Genomic DNA, 22,216 nt, shown 5'->3' with positions numbered 1-22,216 from the left:
GTGTATCCATATTAGATATATATTTGACTTGAGAACAGAAGGCTTTGTCCAAAGCATAAAATTACAATGCAATTTTCTCCAAAAATTGAACCTGAGATATTGTAGCTAATGTGTTTTGGTTTTAAATAGCTAGCACCCATCCTCATCCTTTGGACTCAATGGTACAACACCTGCCCTCTGTCGCCCTTGTGTCATCAAGAGTTCTCGGTGTCCCACGAGCAGGCAACACTTTTCAGAATGTAGTTTTGAATTCTACAAAACTTAGGTTATTTAAAGGTCTTTCCACAGAACTGCTGATCAAAGGAAACAAAATCTTAATGAAGCTTCTATGGGCCCTCAACCCTTGATGATGCACGTCTAACTCATATCATATCCCAAGCATTGAACCTGATCCCTCTCACCACTGTTATCAATAAATAAAGGGCCAGAGTCCTCAAGCAAGTTGGATTTCTTTTTATCCTTGCTCAACTGGTAAATACATTCAGATACCCTTATTTTTTGAATCTTTCATCGGTCCTTCATCTGCTGGGTGCAGTGCATGGTCAGGATATGTCTCCTTAGGGCACTGGCAGAGAGACACTAGGTGATGTCGATTCAATGTTGCTATCCTAAAAATACCTCCTCAATTTTCTTGACTAGTTTGAAATGCCCGTCATTATTCTCTTTTGGGAAAAAATGCTTTCTTGTAGCCAAATATCTTCCTATATTTCCTTTCTGAAAACTCTAATAGCTTATAACAACCTTGGCAGAGATGATTTTGGTAGAATTCTTGTCTTCCATGTAGGAGACCCAGGTTCAATTCCTGGCCAGTGCACCTCATGCACAGCCATCACCCATCTGGCAGTGGAGGCTGTGTGTTGCTATGGTGATGAACAGCTTTCAGGAGAGCTTCCAGACTAAGGTGGACGAAAAGGAAATTCTGGCTATCTACCCCCAAAAACCAGTCAATGCAAACCGTGTGAATCACAACGGTCCAATCCACAATCGATCATAGGGATGGCGCAGAACTGGGAAGGATTTCATTCCATTGTGCCTGGGGTCATCATTAGTTGGAGACCAACTCGATGGCAGTTAAAAACAACTAGAGATGAGTTTGACAGTGGACAGCGGATCCTGATTTCCATAGGGCACAAGCAAGCACGAGAGGGGGCTGTTCAGAACAGAGTGTTTCCAAAGAAGGGGTTAAGCCCTGAAGACATACCCTGAGTTGCTGGAAGGTTATCGGAGGGCACCATTCAATGTGACAGGCAGGAGAAAAAACAGCTAGGATGAGGAGTAAGAGGATTCTAAAATGAAAAGTTGAGAAAACTTTACAATTTTGCAGAGGATCAGTTCTAAGCTGGAGCATCTAAAAATAGCATCTAGTTTGTACAGACATGTGTGTGAAGATGCCCATAAAAGCAGAAAGTAAACCTGTTGCCTTCAAGTTGATTCTGACTCGTGGCGACCCCACATGTTACAGAGTAGAACTGTGCTCCATAGTGTTTTCTTGGCTATAATCTTTATGGAAGCAGATTTCCAGGCCTTTCCTCTGGGCACTGCTTGGTGCATTCGAACCACCAATCTTTAAGTTAGTAGTTAAGCACAAATCATTTGAGCTCCCCATGGATCTGGAGACGCTCATGTAACTGAGGAAATCAGAAAGAGCCTACTCAAAGGGAGAGCAGAACAGGGTTGGGGCCACATGTGGGCACGTTGGCATTCCCACACAGACAGACATGTTCAGCTTCTCCCCAGCTGCCTGCCATAAGACACATCTGGCCCTGGCATGAACATGGTCGTGTTTCAGGAGCCCCACGTGTTGTTTATGGACACTGGTTCTGGTGTAAAAGCAGGTAGCTTCCAAAGTGTCATAACAGGCAGAAGTGGGGGCAGTTACAGGTCAACTGTTCCCAGGCAAAATTATCTCCTAGAAAGGGACTAAAAACAAGTTTAAAAAGTTACAATATTTCTTTTATGCTTAGTTGATTTATTTGTTCATTTTTTTTTTTCATTTGTTTATCAAATATTTATTGAGTACTTCTTATGTGTTGGGCACTTCACTAAGTGCTAGGAATACAGAGATGAACAAGATCTCAGGAGGAGGGAATTAATGGCTCCACCATGAAAGCTGAGAACTGAGTTCTTACCCACGACATCTAAAGCTGTTTCTGCCACGTTTTCCCTAAAGAGAGACGAAGAATAGCAGGCTTTTGATCACAATCTGAGACAGAAGTGTAGAACTGTGAGGAGAATCTATGTCTTAGTGGCAAGCAGGGTTAGGAGCTCTCAGGTTTAGATCTTCTTTAGAAAACCAAATCTTTCTACCTCTCATCCTCCCACCCCCACACACCAATGGGAAAGACAGTGGGTGAGCAAGCATGAGGCATACGGAACCTGTAGGAACTTGAACTTGGCTGTCTATAACATTCACCCAGAGGTGCATTGCCTTGGCTTGGCCCTCTGGGAACTCAGATTAGACCTTTCTCCTCATTTTGCAAGATCCAGGAGTGAGTGCTAAAAACGACCCTCTGCCATCAGAGAGAGAGTAGTTATGAGCACATATTATGTTCCCACCATCAAAAACCAGGAAAAAGAAAATATTCTAATGTTTTCACTTAGGCAACATCAAATATTCTATTGTTCACAAATATTCCAAGGTTGGGCATCATGTAGAAGAATGATATCAGCTCCCACTTCTTGAGATATAACTGTGTCAGGTACTGTATTAAGGGCTTTTTAGGCATCTGTTATTTGACCCTTATCTTTTATTGTTATCCTTCTTTTATCGATTAGGAAACTGAGGAGCAATGAATTTTCTTAACTTGTCCAAAGTCACATAACTTCTAAATAGTAAAGCCTAGATTCAAACGTGGACTGGCTTCCCCCACCCCCGCCCCCGCCCCACCGTCCCTGCCCTGTACACTGTTCTTCTTTTAAAAACATCTAGTTATTTCACAGAATATTTTCTTGTTAAGGGCTGGGTAGATGCATTTTCTTATAAATTTTTAAAAATAGGTTACCTTAATATTAATCTTAGCTGTTTTCCATGTTTAAGTACTCCCTCCTGGACAGTGGATTACACTGTGCTTGAAGTCAAGGTTGGTCCCTTCTCTTTTTTTATAATTCTCATGGCAACTAGCACAAAGCTAACCCACTCTGAGTATTCACAACTGAGCAAAGGGACATGGAGCAAAATGTCTACCATTTGAGATGATCTCACTCAGTTTAGGACTGTGCCCCATTACTGAACATCCTCCCTTATTTGTCTTTTGGGGACAGTCTGGGCCATTAAAAAAAAAAAATTTTTTTTTTTCCACTGAAATTTCATTGGGGAATTTATTGAGTCTCTACTGTGCTGGGGTAGGCCCAGAGGATGCAGTGTAAGCTATGACTGGTCCTCTGCTTTAGCAAGGTCATTGAGTAGTTGCAGAAACAGGGATCTAATCCAAAGTGTACGCTCAGGGCTGTGATGGAAGCACGACTTGTCCTCTGTCAAATCCCAGAGCGAACATTCACGTGGCTCCATCTGGTGGAGCCAGGGCAGGTGGCTCTGAAGAGATGGTCACTAATTCACAATAATGGCGGGAGAGGCCTTGGAAACAGAGCCCAAAACGTGTCAAGGATCTCGAAGTGAGAACTTGGTGCCTCCTGGCAAGGGAAGGAAATTTGTTATGAAAGAAAGTGCCCTGCAATGTGGGTGTTGCTTAGAGATGAGGCTGAGAGGTAGGAAGGGCTATGGAATGCCGATTTTCTGCTAAAATGCAGAGCAAATGGGAGTGAAGAATTATCATTTCCAAATGTCCCTGGCCAACAGGAAGCACTGGCATCCTTGCTTCATTTCCATTCCAGAGGTCCTTCAATTTTTTGCTACTTGGGATATCCCCTCCAAATGGCACCCGAATGAACTCCCTTCTCTCTGCAGACTGCTCCGTCAGCATAGGGGGAGGCCTGAATGGAGCTGGAACCCCCACCCCCTCAAGGGAAGGCCATGGCAGGGGAGGGGAGCCACGAGCCTTGCCTCCACAGGCCTGCTTGGCAAAAAGTTTTCTGCAGGCCTCATTAAGGATGACTTGATGTCTATAAGTCTACTCTTAAGTCTTTTTTGGACTTCTATTGTTTCCACTGAGCGTGACAAGGCCCAGGCACTTTATACTGGCTATCTCAGCCAAGTGCCAAAGGGGAAAGAAATTAAAAAAAAAAAAAAAAAAAAAAAATCACTACCTTCATTCACTAAACATGCCCATTTACTGGTTTTTCTTCTTTATTACATTAGTCATTGCTATAAACCCAGCATGGTCTACTTTTTTTTCTTTTCTTTTATGATAGCAATATTCCAAAGCCAGGTAAGCTCTCCAACCATGAGGCAGACATATAATGCAAATCCAGAGATGTCAGTTAAAACTTTAGCAAGCATTTCCCAAAGGCTCCCAGGCCCCGGAAACCTTTGTCATGTCAATCTTCAGGCACCCTGATGGATGAGTGCAGTTGGAGTTATTGGTCATTATCATTTTGTGCCTGGTGTCCCCACATCATTTCTTTCTTATAGCAAAAGTAGGGTTGCCATATTAGGGGGGAAAAAAAAACCCCACAAGAGAATTAAATTTGGATTTCAGATAAGCAATACATCGTTTTTAGCATAAGTCTGTCCCACACAATATTTGTGACAGACTTATACTGAAAAATGATTTTATCTGGCAACGCTACCACCAACTCCATTTCATAAACAAGAATTAAAGGCTATCTTAATGCTAAGTACCATGTGAAGTGCCGAGGATTCAAGTATGAATCAGACAGTTTTTCCCCTTAAGGTGTTGAGAGGCTAGTGAAGGTGGAGATAAGTAAACAGCTAATAAAATACACCCTGACACTGGCAACAACAACTCACACACATGTACAAACACTCACAAGTGCACAGGAATACAAAAAAAAAAAAAGTACTATACTTCAATTAACTAGGATTTGACTCTGAAAGGGAGACATCTACTAACGCATATATTGTTTTGTCAAAATATCAACAATCTCAAGCAGGTGTTGAGAAGGAATTTCACGTAGTAAATATTCATTCCTGAGTTAAAAAAAAAAAAAAAAAGTAAGAACTGGGATCAGCAATTCCTTACTATGATAAAATGCAAACATACCATTTATTCCTGACTAGGAAAACAACAACAAAGAAGTCTTAGAAAAATAGTAATAGATAAATACTTCCTCAACATGCGTGTGTGTGTGTGTGTGTGTGCATGTGTGTGTATATGTGTCTCAAATCAAAAGCCAGAATCCTGCTTAGTGATGAAGAGTCAAAGTGTTTTCTTTAAAGCCAGGAATGAAACAAGGATGATTATTACCACAGGTATTATTAGTATCACACTGAAAGTATTAGCCATTAAAACTAGACAAAAGAAAGAAATAAGAAGTATAAATACTTAAAAGGAGATGTCAAATTTATCTTCAGAAGGTACCATCGTATACCAAGAAAATCTAAGACCTTTTAAGAATGTTAGAAACAAATTCAATATGATGTTGTTTAACAAATGAATGTACAAAAATTAACAGCCATCTGTAAGGAGCAAGAATCAGAAAATCTAATAGAGAAAAATCCCAATAATAATGGCAACGAAGACATAGGATCTACAGGTAAACTTAATTTCAAAAATGTGCAGACCCTAAATGAAGAATACTTTAAAGCTGAGAGTCACAAAAATATTTACTTATCTCAAAAGATGTACTGGACTCTTGGATAGTAAACCTTGACTTTATAAAACAATCAATTTTCCTAAAATTAATCTCTAAATTCAATGCAATCTCAACTGAAATATCAATAGTATTTTTGGAAGTTGAAAATATGCAAAATTCATCTGCAAAAGTAAACATCAAAAACTTCCGAAAAAGAAGAATAATAAAAGCAGATTAGTTTAGCCAAATATTAAAATGTATTCTGTAGGTGCAATAGGTAAAATCGTTTGGACTTGGAGAAAATAATTGCAGGAAAAAAAAAATGCAATAGAATGGAGAGTACAGAAGTAGACACAAATACATGTAGGTAATTAGTACAGGATAAAATGACACTTAAAACCAGTGAGAGAAAGATTACTCAAAAAATGGTTTTGGGAGAAGTGTTTGAGAAAAAAAAAAGTTGGAATACTTTCTTTTAAAGAGAGATATTACAGCTGTAACCAAAGCTTTAAGCGTGTAAACAAATAAACAACAACAAAAGCACTATATATGTTCCAAAAAACAAAATGTGTAAAGTTGTTTCAAAGCAGATACATAATTCAGAAATCGTAAAAGAATACAATGACAATTTTGATGAGTGAAAAACTTAAAGCATCTATAAGCAAAATAAGTACAGAAAACCAGAAGACAAACAAAAAACTGAGGAAAAATATTTCACAGACATACACCAAGTGCTAATTTTCTTTTTTAACAAAAAGTTCATAGCAATTAGTAAGAAAAAAAGATTAACAATCGAATAGAAAAAAATGGGCAAAGCTTGTGAATAGGCAACCAATAGAAAAATAATAAACAATCTCATTCATAATTTAATAAAAACATTGGTAATTTTTATAAGTTATCACAAAAGCAGAACTTCAAGGATTTGATAACATCTAAGGTTGACAGTTGTGTGTAGAATTGGCCTTACACACCATTGCTGGGAATGTTAACTGGGGTAACCTTTCTAGTGGACAATTAGGAATATCTACTGAAACTAGACATGCAGGCTTGCCCCATTTGACTGATAAGCTCATTCGTAGGACTTTATCATTTGAATATGTTTATATTATTGTAAACATTTGCCAAAATGGATGCACAAGTTTATTCACTGCAGTATAGTTTGTAAATTTGTTTAAAAAAAAAAAAGTGAACTAAGTGTCCATCAATAGGGGTTTAGGGATGCCATTTTTTTTGGACAATAGTGCTGTTCCGGAGTCATCCATTCTTGAATGGCACTGACCTCCTGCTAGTGGAGTGAGCTGCCCTGGCTTCTGAGGGAGCACCATGGTGGGGTAGCATGCCAACGTGGGAGTTAGGAGGTACTCCCAACTTCTGTCTCATGAACCTACTTCACTTCTCCAAGCCTCACTATCTTCAACTGAAAATGGGAATAATAGCATCTTCCTCCTAGCCCTGCTGAAGGTACTAAATGAACTCAGTGGGTGATTTTAAAATGTTAGTTTTCCTTTGCCTTTCATTGTCCTGTACAGTTCTGGTTTTTCTTTCCTTATGGTGGTGGTAGGAAGGGGAGGAAGCCCATTCTGTGGCACTCAGAGCACACGATGAGCAATAAGCACTAAGAGCCTTCAGCTACACATCCTTCAGATCCAGGGGAGTTATTGCTTTAATCCATCCCTCCATGAGGAGGTGCCCAACCTCAGGGTGTTTTGCCATCCCAGTGGCCAATGGCTTTCCTGGAAGCTCCCCCAGGGTGAGCCTGGTCTTTGCCAATCCTTATTTCTTCATCAATTGATTTACGAGACATACGCCCATGACCTGCAGGTCTCTGGGTTTGGGCATCCAAACAGAAAAGAGCCATTAAAGTTCAATCAAAGCTGGTGGGTAAAGTTCCAACTCTTCAAAGAGCCAGGAGGCTGGAAACCTAAGCTCTCTATTAAGGTACGCAGCCAACCCCAACCAGGAGTGGGTGGAGACGTCTGCAATCCTTGTTTCAGCCCCCAAAAGGCATGCCTCCCACCAATGCTGCATGGCCAGATTTTATTTTCATCATTAACACCAGAAAGAATTAAGCTTTTGTTTGTTTGTTTGTTTTCCTTTGGAATTTTACGATTTCCCTTTAAGGTGATTCGAGTAAATTCACAGCCTCAGAGCCTTTACTAACCAAAAAGATATGAAGAAAACAAAAACAGTCAGCAAGCTGACTAAGGGTCAGCCTCTGGAATAGGCAGAGGTGGATTTGAATTCCAAATCTGTCACTTAAAAGCAGAGGCAGGATTTGAATCTCTCTGGCTTTAGTTTCTCATCTGTAAACTTGGGATGATAATATTCTCTACTTTAGGATAAAATAAGGCAATGAATGTCAACCACTTAGTAAGGGCCAGGCATGCAGAAAGTCTACAAGTGATCTTGGCTATTACTCTCATGGTTTGGCACCACATAGGTGAACTCTAGAGGCAGAGTGGTTGGGGTTCAAATCTGTACTCTGACATTTGCAGGTTGCATGACTCTGGCAAGTTTCTTAACCTTTCTGTGCCTCGGTGTCCTCATCTAAAATAAAGGGTGGTAATGGTACTTACACCAAATAGTTATTGCAAAGATTAAATTAATTAATATGTGAAAAATACTATTTAAGGTCGGGTCTTAAATAGCATAAAAGAAAATCAAAAACAAAAAAACCTGTTGCCGTCAAGTCAATTTCAACTTACAGAGACCCCATGTTTTACACAGTAGAACTGATCCATAGGGTTTTCTTGCCTATAGTCTTTACAGAAGCAGACCACTACATCTTTCTCCTGGGGTGCTGCTGGGTGAGTTCGAACCGCCAACCTTTAGTTTGAACTGCCTCCTAGTATTAAAAAAAAAAAAACTAAACCCATTGCTGTCAAGTCAATTCTGATTCATAGCGACCCTATAGGACAAGGTAGAACTGCCCTATAGGGTCACAGGGTTTCCAAGAAGCAGCTGGTGGATTCAAACTGCTGACCTTTTGTCTAGTAGCCATAGCCTGTTAACCAGTGCACCACCAGGGCTCCCATATAGTCAGTACTATACAAATATTGTTTCATTATCATTATTATTAGTGACAAAAACACAGCTCAAGGAATCCAAAATAGAAATGGAAACAAAACAAAAACACACAAAAAAATATGCAAACGGCCAACCCTAGAGAAAGCAAGTAGAAGGCAATAATGAAGATAAGTCAGAAAATTTTAGAAACAGAAAAATAGAACTAACAAATAAATTGAAATGAAATAAACATACACACACACACTGAAACATGTAAGACTTTGTTGGGTAATGAAGGGATATAAGACATATAAATAAAATCAATAATTATGAGCTCAGGTTCTCCAAAACTGAGGCTGGAAATCGCTGCAGCTGGAGGTTGACCGAGAGCAGCCAGGAGCTCCAAGGGAGTTCTTGCTGGCAGAAGGCCACTTTGGCGACATGCAGTCTGCCTCTATGTGGGGCTGTTTCCACCTCTCCCAGCCTGGGCATCAGCCACCGACTGCCAGCTGTGTTGCCCCAGGGAGGAGCTTCCTTTGTCATCACCTATCTCTCTGCCTCTGAGGGGAGCCTGACTTTGGCACCATCTTCCCCGACTCATACCTCCTCCCAGCTTCTCTAACAGGGCCTAGAACACCCATATTTTCACCCAGTTTGTCACCTGCTAGGCTGTCAGTCCACCCATGTGCCTTTTTATGACTTAAGACCTGACTTGAGAAGTGATGAAAGGGGTTTTTTATCCTCCTCGTGTTAATGTGTTAAATCCTCTAAGTCCCCTTTGCACCAGAGACCTTGAGAAATGGATGCCAAAACTTAATCATGAATTCTGTGCCCGGTACATGTGTAATATTGGACTGGATTAGCTGCTAACTGAAAAGTTGGCTTTGGAACCCACCCAGTGGCCCCATGGAAGAAAGGCCTGGAGATTCGCTTCATTAAGATTACACCCAAGAAAAGCCCATGGAGCAGGCCTAATCTGTAACACACCGGGTCCCCATGTGTTGAAATCAACTCGACAACGGTGGGTTTGGCTTTTTTGTTTTTATGGTAGTATCCTTTAGGGTATAAGAGGAATAATAGACTTTCGGCTGCTTTCCAAGAACTCAAGAGGTAAAGATAGAAAAAGATCCAGATATTGGATGCAACCAAGAATAAGTCAATAGAGCAAGCAATTGAGTGCAAAATCTCAGTGTTTGGCTCTGGGACTGAGTCCCATTGGCAGACAGGAAAGGGAATAGTTGTGTCTACGATAGTCAGGAAGGCAATCGCTTTAAATGAAGTAAGACTTGATGGATAGAGAGAGAAGTGAGAGACATAGAGTGTGCAGGACGAATCAGCACCACCGTTAATTGATATTGCGCACTTTGTCTATGCCACACACTTTATGTGATGGTTAACTTGGTTAGGCTATGGTTTCCAGTGGCTTGGTCAAACGCTAGTTTAGTTGTTGTCATGAAGTAATTAAAATGTGATTAAATCAGCTGGCCTTGGGTAGAACAAATCACCTACCAGAATGTAATCTAATGTAATATAACCATCTTCTGTAATGCGACGTAGTATAATGTATCACTTCCCATAGTGCAACCTAATGTAAGCAATCAGTCATTTGGGGCCACACCAGTGTATGGTGAATTCTAAACCTTATCACTTCTGGGTTACAAAAAGGGCGGATTAGACAGAGATACAGATACACACAGACAGGGGAAGACAGATATCATGCGAGGATCGTCTATAAGCCAAGGAACCAAGGAATGCCCAGGAATACCAACAAGGAAGGAATAAACAAGGCTGAGATCCTGATTTGGACTTTTAGCCTTCAGAACTATGAGAAAATAGATTTCTGTTCTTCAAAGCCCCCCACTTGTGGTATTCTTGTTACAGCAACACTAGATAATGAAGGTACTTTCTTACAAAATTTCATGTACTAATTCATTTATTCCTCACCACCTCCCTATGTGGAAGGTGCCACTATCAATCACCATTTCATAGATGAGAAGACTGAGGCACCAAGAAGTAAATGACCAGCCCAAGGTCTCACAGTTACTGAGTGGAGGAGATGGGACTCAGACCTGTGCTCTTAGCCACGATGCCTACTGCCAGAAGGCTGTGTTTGTATCCTGAGGCGGCCACTGACTAGCAGCCCTAGTTTCTTTGTCCTTAAAATGGAGGTAATAATACTGAGCCCATAATGGTAGGAGAGGGTTAAATGAGATAAGTAGGTAAAGTCTCTGTTTCCAGTAGGTGCTCAAATGTCCCTGCTTGTCCCCTGCCCAGTCTTGTCAAGTCTACCTTTGAACATCATCAACCGATACATGAGTTCATACTGGGTGTGGTCACAAGTTCTGAAATGCTCACCATATTCCTGACTCCAAGCCTTTACTCACAAGGCTTCTTCTACCCAGGATACCTTTTCCTTCTATGTCCAGATTTCCAAATGTTGTGAAGCTTCTGAGTTCCTGCCTGTGTAGTATGTCCAGTGTGGAATCTTTTCCAGTTGCCTCCAGCCATAGTGGCTCTTCTTCTGTCTGTGCTCCCCTTTCACTCTGCTTCAGCCGAGTCATCTAGAATATGGGGATGATAAGGCCACTCTGTGTCCAGCATATTACATTTAGGCAGAACACGGTAGGCATCTAATACACGGTCCTCTTATTGTTACTATCATGATTAGTCTTTCTCATGCTGTTGTTACCTTTGAGCCTGTTTTATTTGCTCTCTTAGATGACCCAGTGCCATTGAGTCAATTCCGACTCATAGCGACCCTACAGGACAGAGTAGAACTGCCCCATAGAGTTTCCAAGGAGCGCCTGGCAGACTCAAACTGCCAACCCTTTGGTTAGCAGCCACAGCACTTAACCACTGTGCCACCAGGGTTTCCCTCTCTTAGATGAGGGATTATTAAGTAATTTTTTGGCTTTCCCACAATGCCTAGCACAGAATCTGGAATGTAATTAAGTGCTTGGTAATTATGTTATTGGCCACCACCTGTCTATCAATTCTTCATACTGTGGTGACTCCCATGTTGCTATGATGCTGGAAACTACGCCAATGGTATTTCATAGCCCAGCAGGTCACCCACAGTAGATAGAATTCAGCAGAACTTCCAGGCTAAGGCAAATTAGGAGGAAAGGCCTGGTGATCTATTTCTGAAAATTAACCAGTGAAGCCCTATCACTCACAACAGAGCATTGTCTGACATAGTGCTGGCAGAGCCCCTGAGGCTGGAAGGTGCTATACAATAGCTGCAACAATGGACTCAAGCAACTAACAACCACAAACACTGTATTGAAGTGAACAAATAGCTAGAGACCATACAATAGGGAGGAGACGGGCAGTGGGAAAGAGGCTTCTGTTCACACTTGCCACTTGCTATGTGCTCAGAGTGTGCAAAGCCTCATGCTCTGTGCTGTAGAGAGGATCAGAAGAAACATGTCGGATGGTCTCTGACCTCAGGGACTCGCAGTGTGATTGGGCTTCAGTAAAGCAGAGCGATTCCTGAGCACTAACCAGGCAACTAAGAGAGAGTCGTGAACAAGGTCTAGGAGAAGGCAGTCATAGGGACATAGAACAGACTTTCTTGCTGACTGCTCTGTCCCCTGTGTTGAGCACAGTCTCTGGCACCCGGTGGCTACTCAAAAAAAAAAAAAAAAGTGTCTAATGAATGAAATGTGAAAGAGTTTTTGAGGAGGATGAGAGAAATGGTGTGGATCAGAGGGAAAGAGAAATAAAGGTGTTTTATGTGGAGACAGAGACAGAGAAAAAAAATTACAGGCAGAGGACAGGTAACAAAAGCTTTGATGGCAAGATACTGGGAACAAATTATATGTCCGACGACAAGAAGATAGCTACATAAATTATGATACTCCAGTCTGTGTAGTTTTTTATAGTCATTTAAAATCAGGTTTTCAAAGGCCTTAAAACAAGGAAGAGGCTTTTGTTTTATTTTTAATGAAAGAGGGTGATGCAAAATTGCATAAGCCCTAGTATCCTATTAAACTTATAAAGACTAGGAGCAGACACACTATACTATTAATAGCAGTTTTCTTTAACTCTTAAGTTTATGAATGATGTTTTTATCCTCTCTTTGTTCAATTTTTTCATGCTTTGCAAATTCCCATGACCATAAACAACTTTTACCATGGAAAAACAATAGAATTGTACATTCAAATTCTATATCTACCTTGATTATAATATTTACAAAATTAAGCAATGATTCCTGGAATTTATGTTCATGAGCTCCAGTGTTTTATTCATAATGGATAATTCTTTCCCTTTCCTGATTTTGATAATTCAGAGGATATTGAACAAGTGTTGTATAGATAATATTTTGGGGTATTTGGGTATGTGTGTGAATCTCTATAGTATTGTAAACCACATATGTGTATATCCATGTGAAATATATATGTATACACTGAGTCAGAATGTAGCTGGGGTGGGGGAAGATGGACAGATGGTTAGACAGGCGGATAATGGAATAGGGTAGACCCCTAGTGTGTGCTGGCAAGTTCAAAGGTGGGTTACAGACTGAGAAAGGCTGGGACAGTGAGTCAAAAACATATTCTCTTCCCGAAATAGACTAAGAGTTTGAGAGAGAAATGAAACAACAGAGACTCCATTTGTGGGTTTCTTTCTTTCTCTGTCTCTCTCTCTCTCCCTCCTGTCTCTTCTGCTCTGACTGCTGTATGAGCTGTCCAGCCCCAGGGGCAACCGCAGCAAAAGAACACCACCCCTGGGCGTTTTGCCGGCTGGAAAGAGGTAGTCAGAGCCCTGGTAAAATGTTTCTGACAATGGCAAAGGTAAAAAGTGATCAAAATGGGTCAATTTTTGAGAGGAAAGATCTATTTTTAGACTGAGCTGGGTGGGGCTGTGTTTTCAAAACAGGTATTTAAGGTTGCATGTAATTCATTTAATGTGCGAGGAAGTTACTAATTTCATAGAGAAATAAAGCTCCTCAGAGCCCAGATTCCTCTGAAGCTTCCCTCAGCCTTAGCCCGGGGTGATTACTAACTCCTTTGGTGAGAAGATAATTTTATTTTAATTCTCATGCAATAGTTGAATAACTTCCATACAAATGCCAGCTATCAATCTTCATGAGTAAATTATTGTCCTAGTTATTAGGGTGCGGTACGGGAGAGGATGACATACTTTAGAAGCTATAAAACTTCTTGGATATAATTTTCTTCCTAGGCCATTATAAACATAACAACCCTATTTTTTTTTTAATAGCTCAGATGAACAATTTGTTGAAAGAGTAAAATTAAAAGATTTCAACAACAATGAAGATAGGACTTTGACAAAGGAGGACCAAATATTTACTTTTTTGTTCCATTTTAGAAAAAAGCATGACTTTCTATGCCTTATGTCCACCCAACATCTCTTTCTCAGCTTCTTAGAACTAAGTCACCCAACCAAGCAACAGTCTCTGCCTTCAGTGGTCTTACCTACGTTCAACAATTTGAAATTCTCTTTTATTTTTTAAGAAAAAACAAGCAAAAATTAATAACTGAATAGGCTATTATTTGTGCGAAACACTTTGCAAAAATGCTTTAATAATTTAATTTTATTTATTTATTTATTTATTTTCCACCATAACCTTCATTACTTAGCCAAGAAAATACTCTCTGGCTTAAGGGGCTTGGGTCTACTTTTAAAATTTTGAAATGCTCTTTTTTTTTTTTCTTTAAGGGAAATAAAGGGGCCAAATCTAACAGTTGACTCTTCTATTGTCTTCATGAAGCATTTTGCACACATGTACTCATGTTTGAGTTTTACTACAGAAACCTGCTGATGCAGGCACTAACCTCACTTTCAAATGAAAGGCAACTGATGAGCAGAGATATGAAGCATCTTGCCCAAGAATACACAGCGAGTTGATGCGAGAACTAGGTTTTGATCTAGATCTGCCTGACTCCAAACTTTATGGTTTTCCCTCACCACCCACCACATTGCTGCAACTCTTTAGAGAACCACCCAGTTTCTACTTCTATTCTTTATTTCCCCAGTTTCAACACCTACCCCAAAAAACAAAACCCGTTGCCATCGAATTGATTCCAACTCATAGTGACCCTATAGGACAGAGGAGAACTGCCCCCTAGGGTTTCTAAGGTTGTAATCTTTACAGAAGTAGACTGCCACATCTTTCTCCAGCACAGCAGATGGTGGACTCAAACCGCCTACCTTTCAGTTAGCAGAGGAGCACTTAACCACTGCACCACCAGGGCTCCTTTCAAACACCTACTCTGAAACTGAACTAGAATTACAGCTGCAAAATCTCATCACCTCAAAAGGTTTGCACTCAGTAATGGTCTGACTGAGACTAGAAGGACCCAGGAGGTCATGGTCCCCAGACCTTCTGTATGTTAGCCCAAGACTGGAACCATTCCCAAAGCCAACTCTTCAGACAGGGATTGAACTGGACTATAAGATAGAAAATGATTCTAGTGAGGAGTGAGCTTCTTGGCTCAAGTAGACACATGAGACTATGTGGGCTGCTCCTGTCTGGAGGGGAGATGAGAGGGCAGAGGGAGACAGAAGCTGGCCGAATGGACACGGAGAATACAGGGTGGAGAAAAGGGGTGTGCTGTCTCATTAGGGCGAGAGCAACTAGGAGTACATGGCAAGGTGTATATAAATTTTTATATGAGAGACTGACTTGATTTGTAAACTTTCACCTAAAGCACAAAAAAAAAAAAAAGGTTTGTACTCAGAATTACAGAACTGAAGTCTATCTATGGTGGGTCATTGACTTATTGGTTCCTTACAAAGTTAACATTCATCTCCATAAATAGATCCAAGGCTAGATGACAGTTTACAGGCAGAAATATTTATACACTTGAGATTTCGACACTATTTCTTCTTGTTCAGAGACCCTTTCTCTCTCAGGCCCCTGCCTCTAACAGTTCCCTGAAGGCCCTTTGTTGTGTTGTTTGTTTCCCACTTAGAAATGTGAATGAACTAATTTGATTTTGAAATTCTCTTTTGACACTCCTTGAGGTAACTGAAGACACATGTGACAAAATCAAATTTGGCTACCAAAGCATTTTTTCTCTCTCTCTTTCTCTCTTAGCAGACTAGCTTGCAAAGACCTCTGACTCATTGGAGCAAGACTTCTCCGACAGATAGGATATCCAAGTCTGAAATGAAAGCCATGAATTAATTTGAGAAATAGACACTCAACTTCTTCAAAACTCTTGGTTTTTCGGTTCTACTAAAGCAATAACTATCCAGAATTTAAAAGGACAATAGAAGTCTTATGCTACCTGTCTTTTATTTAACAGGTAAGGAAATTGAAGTTAAAGGGCTTAAGCAACTTGCCAGAGTTACTGTTGTGAGTGACAGAGCTGGGTATGTTATGGACTGAACTGTGTCCTTAAAAATATATATTGAAATCCTAGCCGCTATACTATAGGGTCTCTATGAGTAGGAATCAACTTGATGGCACTGGGTGTGGTTTTTTATACTTGTGGATGTAATCTAATCTAATGGAATACAATCACGTTCCATAATGCCATCTAACATAATCAATCAGTTGAGGTCATACCAGTAGGGTGGATCTAAACCTAATCACTTCTCAGTTAAATGAACAGCAGCATAGACACAGAGACGCACAAGCACAAAGTGGGAAGACAGATACTATCTGACAGGGGAGGCAGATGCGTCTACAAGCCCAGGAACTCCTAGGATTGCCAGCTGCTAGAAGCCCTGGTGATGTTGTGGTTAAGAGCTGGGCTGCTAACCAATAGGTTGGCAGTTTGAGTCCACCAGCCACAGCTGCTCATTGGAAACCCTATGGGGCAGTTCTACTGTGTACTATAGGATCGCTAGGGAGGCTTGGTTTTTGGAAGCTGAAAGAGGTGAAGAAGGCCCTTCTATAGAGCCACACCCTGAATTTGTACTTCTAGCCTTAAGAACCATGAGGAAATAAGTTACTGTTCTTTAAAGTCACTCACTTGTGGCATTTCTGTTACAACAGCGCTAGGAAACTCAAACAGGGTGTAACACAGGTGCTTCTCTGGTGTGGCAAAAAAAAAGCCATGCCTCACTCATGAAGACATTCAGCAATGGTACCTACCCTAGAGGGCTCACTTAGAAGGTTAAATGAGCCTGTTGTGCAAAGTGTTTAGAAGAGTGTCTGGGCATAGAAAGTGTTCAATAAAGTGTTCATTCTTCTTCTTGTTGTTCTGGTTAACCTAGATGGATTTTACTCCGGCCAGGAGAATGAGGTGAGGCCATGAAAGTGTTTTAGCACTGATCATCAATGCAAAGACATGGATGCCAGAATAACTGCTGGTAACACATTGAATTTGTAACAGGAATTCAAATCACTCGCTTGCTCTTATGCTTTTAACATGCGTTACTGCCAGTATTTTTAAGGCAAGGCAAGGCTTTGGAGTTAGAGTTGGTTGCCCTGAAATGCCTATGTTTTTCTTGAATCTCTCTGTAAAGAAAAAGAAGCTGGGCTGATACAGGGAGGATTTGGTGCTATGATCATATATTTTAAGAAGGCAATTGCTTCCTATGTTAAAACTAAGTTTAATTTTTATTTAAAGAACTTTTTCTTTCTAGAGAAAATGGATGTTGGTTATACACAACTGGTCGATCTTTTAGCATCCTGTGTAAAGCTGTATCTCTGTGAGTTGTGTCCTTCTTGAAAAGAATTCATCATTATTTCCTATATGTTGTATAGTTTTATACAATATGTTGTTTTAAAGGAAGAAAACTGCTTTATGAAAATGAGAGCTGTGCTTGTGTTGCCCCTTCTGGAATCCTGTCCTGAAATAGGAACATTATGCTGGCACCTGGACTGCTTGCCAAATTTCTAGAAAGTTGTCAACGCTTTTTCACCCCAAATTCCGATGCTTAACTCCACTCCATTTCTCCCTGCCCCCAACTGTACCTGGTTGTGCCGCAGGGGTGCCCAGGCTGGGTCCTAGGCCAGCACAGTCTGTCTGAAAGGGGCAGGAAAATACAGGGCTACTCTCGGTGGAAGTGAGGCATAAGTGGGTAGACTCAAAGGGCCATTTGAGCCTGTGATATTTGGTTGGCTTCTGTGAATAGGTGGCTCTACTGTTCCTAAACAGAAGGCTCTATTGCTTAGATCAGGGCAGTAATGGTTCAGTAGTAGAATTCTTACCTTCCATGAATGATTCTCAACCAATGTACCCCAAGGGTAGTCACCACCTGTCTGTCACTGGAGGCTTGTGTGTTGCTATGATGATGAACATCATGGACAAAAAGAACAAGTGTCGAGAGACTTCTGCTGTGTCAGTAAAGCTGATTATTACAAAGGAAATTAGCCAGACCAACATGCCTGGATTGGTCAGCTAATTGATAACATTGTCATTAAAGTGGGTTTATTTTATGTCAGGGAGTCCCTTCATGGTACAAATGGTTAAGCGCTTAGCTACTAACAGGGAGGTTGGCGGTTCAAATCTACCCAGAGGCACCATAGAAGAAAGGTCTAGAGATCTACTTCTGAAAAAATCAGCCATTGAAAACTCTGTGGAGCACAGTTCTGCTTTTGTCACACATGGAGTCACCCTGAGTTGGAGTTGGCTGAACAGCAACTGTTATGCCAGACATGGTGCTGCCTGGTTAACATACTTTATTCCTTTTGACAGGCCATCATCATCCCCATGTCGCAGACTGATGCTCAGCAAGGTGAAGTGCTTGGCCCAGTCTGGCACAGCTGGTGAACCACAGAGCTAGAATTTGAGCCATGTCTGAGAGCTCCCCCAACCCCACATGACTCAGGGCAACAGAGCTGTTGCCTGGTGCCTTCTCTGAGCTCCTCCCTAACGAAAGGTGGAAGTTACCTGTGAGCTTCCGCTCCAGAAAATGGGCTGCTCTAGAGCCTTGGTCCTGTCAACTCCTACCGGGGTGACTTTGAACAAGATGCATGTTTCAGCTGTAAAGATGAGGGTTTGAACTTGATCATGTTTTCTTGGATTCTATATCAGTTCTGTCTAGCAGATTCCTTGTATTGTAACAACCTCAGCATATGTGTATAGAGCCTTCTACTGCAAAACAATCTGTTTTCTGCTTGTGCTTTACCGAAATTTGCCTCAAATTGGGGATTTAATAGGACAAAGCCACTTTATCTTCAAACCCATTTGATTGCGTTTAGGCAAGATGAAAATATGCTAATTCTCTCCCTTTAGTCATGTCCACATTTCGACATCAGACTTCAAGTCTGGAGATAAGGAAAGAGGTTTGAGAGGTTACTGATCAGAAGGAAATCATCTTTTTTTCACATTCCCTGCGAACCCCCTAAGTCCTGACTTGTCCTTTTCCATAGGCCATTAAGGGCATCCTGGCTGGGTTGGCCCTAGGTAAACTGAAACCTCCCTGGCCTTCTGTCCCATAAATATACCGAATGCAGCTTCCTTTTTGGGCACCTTATCTTCTCAATGACTAAGAGCTAGTTTGGGGGCCATAAGTTAGAAATTGTTTCTTCTTAAATAAATCATTGGGTCTTGACTTTTGACCCTGAGCCCATTTATCATAATCAGTTCCTTTCCTCAGCTCCTTCAGTGAGTTCCCTCCCAAACAATTTCTCTAGTGAGCAGAATGTCAAGTTTTAAAGGTTGCTGTGATTGTGGCTTTGAGTTTTTAAAGGCCCCATACTTTCTCCTTTTCCTTATTTAAGGAGTGTTGTGGTAAGGGTGAGGGAGGCTGTGTGTTATTTTGAGGAAGAATTTTTACATCAAATTTAGCTATACCATGTGATCCTATCAGGAAGGCAATTTCATCCTTTGTAGAGCCAAATCTGGAGTCCCTGGGTAGTATAAATGGTTAATGAATGTGCTCAACTTCTAACCCAAAACTTGGAGATTCAGTTCCACACAGGTGCCTCAAAAAAAAAAAAAGTCTGATGATCTACTCCTGAAAAACCAGCCATTGCAAACCCTATGGAGCACAGTCCTACTCTGACACACATGGAGTTGCCATAATTTGGAAACTACTCCATGGCAACTGGTTGGTTTAGAACCAAATCAGTATAATAATGGGACCTGTTTTTCTCTGGGACACTAGTGTGTTTGGGTGTTTGGAAAAGGCTGCTATCTTCAGTTCTTCACCTCATGTACCAACTGTGCTTACACTCTATCTTCATGGCCTGTATCTGAATCCAGATTTATTTTTTTTTCTAAATTCTATTTATTTTGTTATTGTTGTTGAGAACATACACAGCAAAACACACACCAATTCAACAATTTCTACATGTACAATTTAGTGACATTGATTACTCTCTTTGAGTTGTGCAATCATTCTCACCCTCCTTTTCTGAGTTATTCCTCCCTCATTAACATAAACTCACTGCCCCCTAAGGTTCCCGTCTAATCTTTCAAGTTGCTGCTGTCAGTTTGATCCCATGTAGATAGTTCTTAAAAAAGCATAATGCTTAAGGCAGACCTTTTTTTTACTAGTTAAGCTAAACTATTGTTCAGTTTTAAGACAACTTCAGGGGATATTTCTGGTTTAAGGTTTCAAGATTATCTCAGGGCAATAGTTTCCAGAGTTCATCCACCCTCCATGGCTCCAGAAAGTCTAGAGTCCACAAAAACTTAAAATTCTGTTTTGCATTTTCCTCCTTTTGACCAGGATACTTCTATGAAATCTTCGATCAAAATATTCAGTAATGGGTAGCCAGACACCATTCTGTATATTCAGGTTTATGGCAAAGGAGGCAATTGTTCATGGAGGCAGTTAGCCGCACAGTGCATATCCTTCTCCTATTCCTGACTTTCCTTCTTCCTCTGTTGCTTCAAGTGAATAGAGACTGATTGTTGTGCCTTGGATGGCTGCTTGCAAGCTTTTAAGACCCCAGGCACTACACAAAGAACTAGAAGGTAGAACGGGAGCACTAAACATGTTATCAGGCCAATTAACTGGAATGTTAATAAAAAATAGACCCTGATCTATTTTTTAAACCTATATCCCAAGGGAACCGAATACCCAATCTTCCAAATGCAGTTAGGTTATTAGTTTTGACTTAATGAAGAATATAGTTGGTGGGAATGAGCCAGGCAAAGAGTTGAGGACTCTGAGGGAAAGAAAGAAAAAGGGTGGCAAAGAATCAAATATATGCAACTAAGCACTTTTCATATTTTGCATTAAACAGTTTGATACCATTTTTTAAGAGAAGGAAAGAAATGTTCTAGATATTCTAAGCATAATGCCTAAGCCACAAATTCTGTAAAAAATGAACAGCATAAGCTATTAACAACCGTACGCGTCATAAACACCTTAGGCGAGGCGATCAGATACTAATGCCAGAAGCACCTCGGAGCCATCCGTCTGCACAGGGCTCGACTTCTGCAATTTCATAAGATAAATGCCTCTGCTGTTTTAAGATGATGAAACTACAGCTGGGACGAATCTCCGTATTTTTCACCAGTGATTTAATAAAGGCCAGCTTCGAATAAATATGGAACGGCTACTCTGAAAGCTTTTTGAGCTTTGTGCTGAAATGTGCTGGACCTTTCTTCCATAAATTGATTGTATCCAAAGTTTCGATTTGTCCATGCATGGAAGAAAGACGTTTAGTAAGTCGTAGACTTTTAACATTCCATGTAACCCGGTGTGGCTTATGGGAAATTTAGGGAAAGATGCCTTCTTGGGCAAAGCCAGGGGTGAAGGATCAGAAAGTAGGCTCCACTTTTCTTGGCCTGAAATGGCTGCCGAAAGAAACAGAGACGGGTATTCTGTATCCTGAATTTTGCTGTCCCTAAATTTACACTTCTCACAAAGAATGCCTATGTCCATGTGATGGCATACTTGCCTTCAGGTTGACTTTGGTGTCTTAAGATGTACTGAATACACACCCAATCAATAAGTAGCTAGACATGGGCAGGAGGGTCAGATAGCCAGATAAACACACTGCACCATATTACAGGCATATTACTTCTCAAAGCGTTTACAATGCTAGGGGTCAAGGCTTACTATCATCTTAGAGATCTAGTTAAATCTTCTATTTATGAGTAAGAAAGGTTTTTGTTTTCCATTTTTGATGAGCGAGAGAACAAGCAAATGAGTAAGCGAAGAACACCTGATTTATTAATATTTCTTTGGGCCCATATTCTTGGCAGTTGGCTCTGTATGTCACCTAGCCCTGTACAGGGTCTCTGGTTAGGCTGTATGTGTGCGTGTGTGAGTACAGTCATGTGTTCATGTGCTTGCGTATATGGACATTGACATTCGTTGTGCATTTGTACACGTGTGTGTGCATGTGTATATGGATATGAGCGTGTATGCATGTGTGAGTGTGCAATTTTCATTGGTTCAATGGCACTGCTCTCAGAACGGCAAGGGCCTGTCAGGGAAAGGCAGCGCCTTCTGCTGACACATTTTGGCGGGGGGCCTGAAGTTGTGGAAGCCCCACCTTCAAACGCTGCAGTTGGACTGTGCCAGTCCGCCTGCCCAGCCCCCTGCCCCGGCCCTCCTGACTTTAATTACGTCCTCCTTGGCTGAATTCACAGGTGGCTTTCCTTGGAGGAGGCGTTTACCTCTCCCCAAGCCCTGGCTGCTCATTTCCTCAGTGGATTAGCAGGGCCACGATGAA

This window comes from Elephas maximus, chromosome 6, assembly GCF_024166365.1.
Source record: "Elephas maximus indicus isolate mEleMax1 chromosome 6, mEleMax1 primary haplotype, whole genome shotgun sequence".
Classification (NCBI taxonomy): Eukaryota; Metazoa; Chordata; class Mammalia; order Proboscidea; family Elephantidae; genus Elephas; species Elephas maximus.
Note: the sequence above shows the minus strand (reverse complement) of the source record.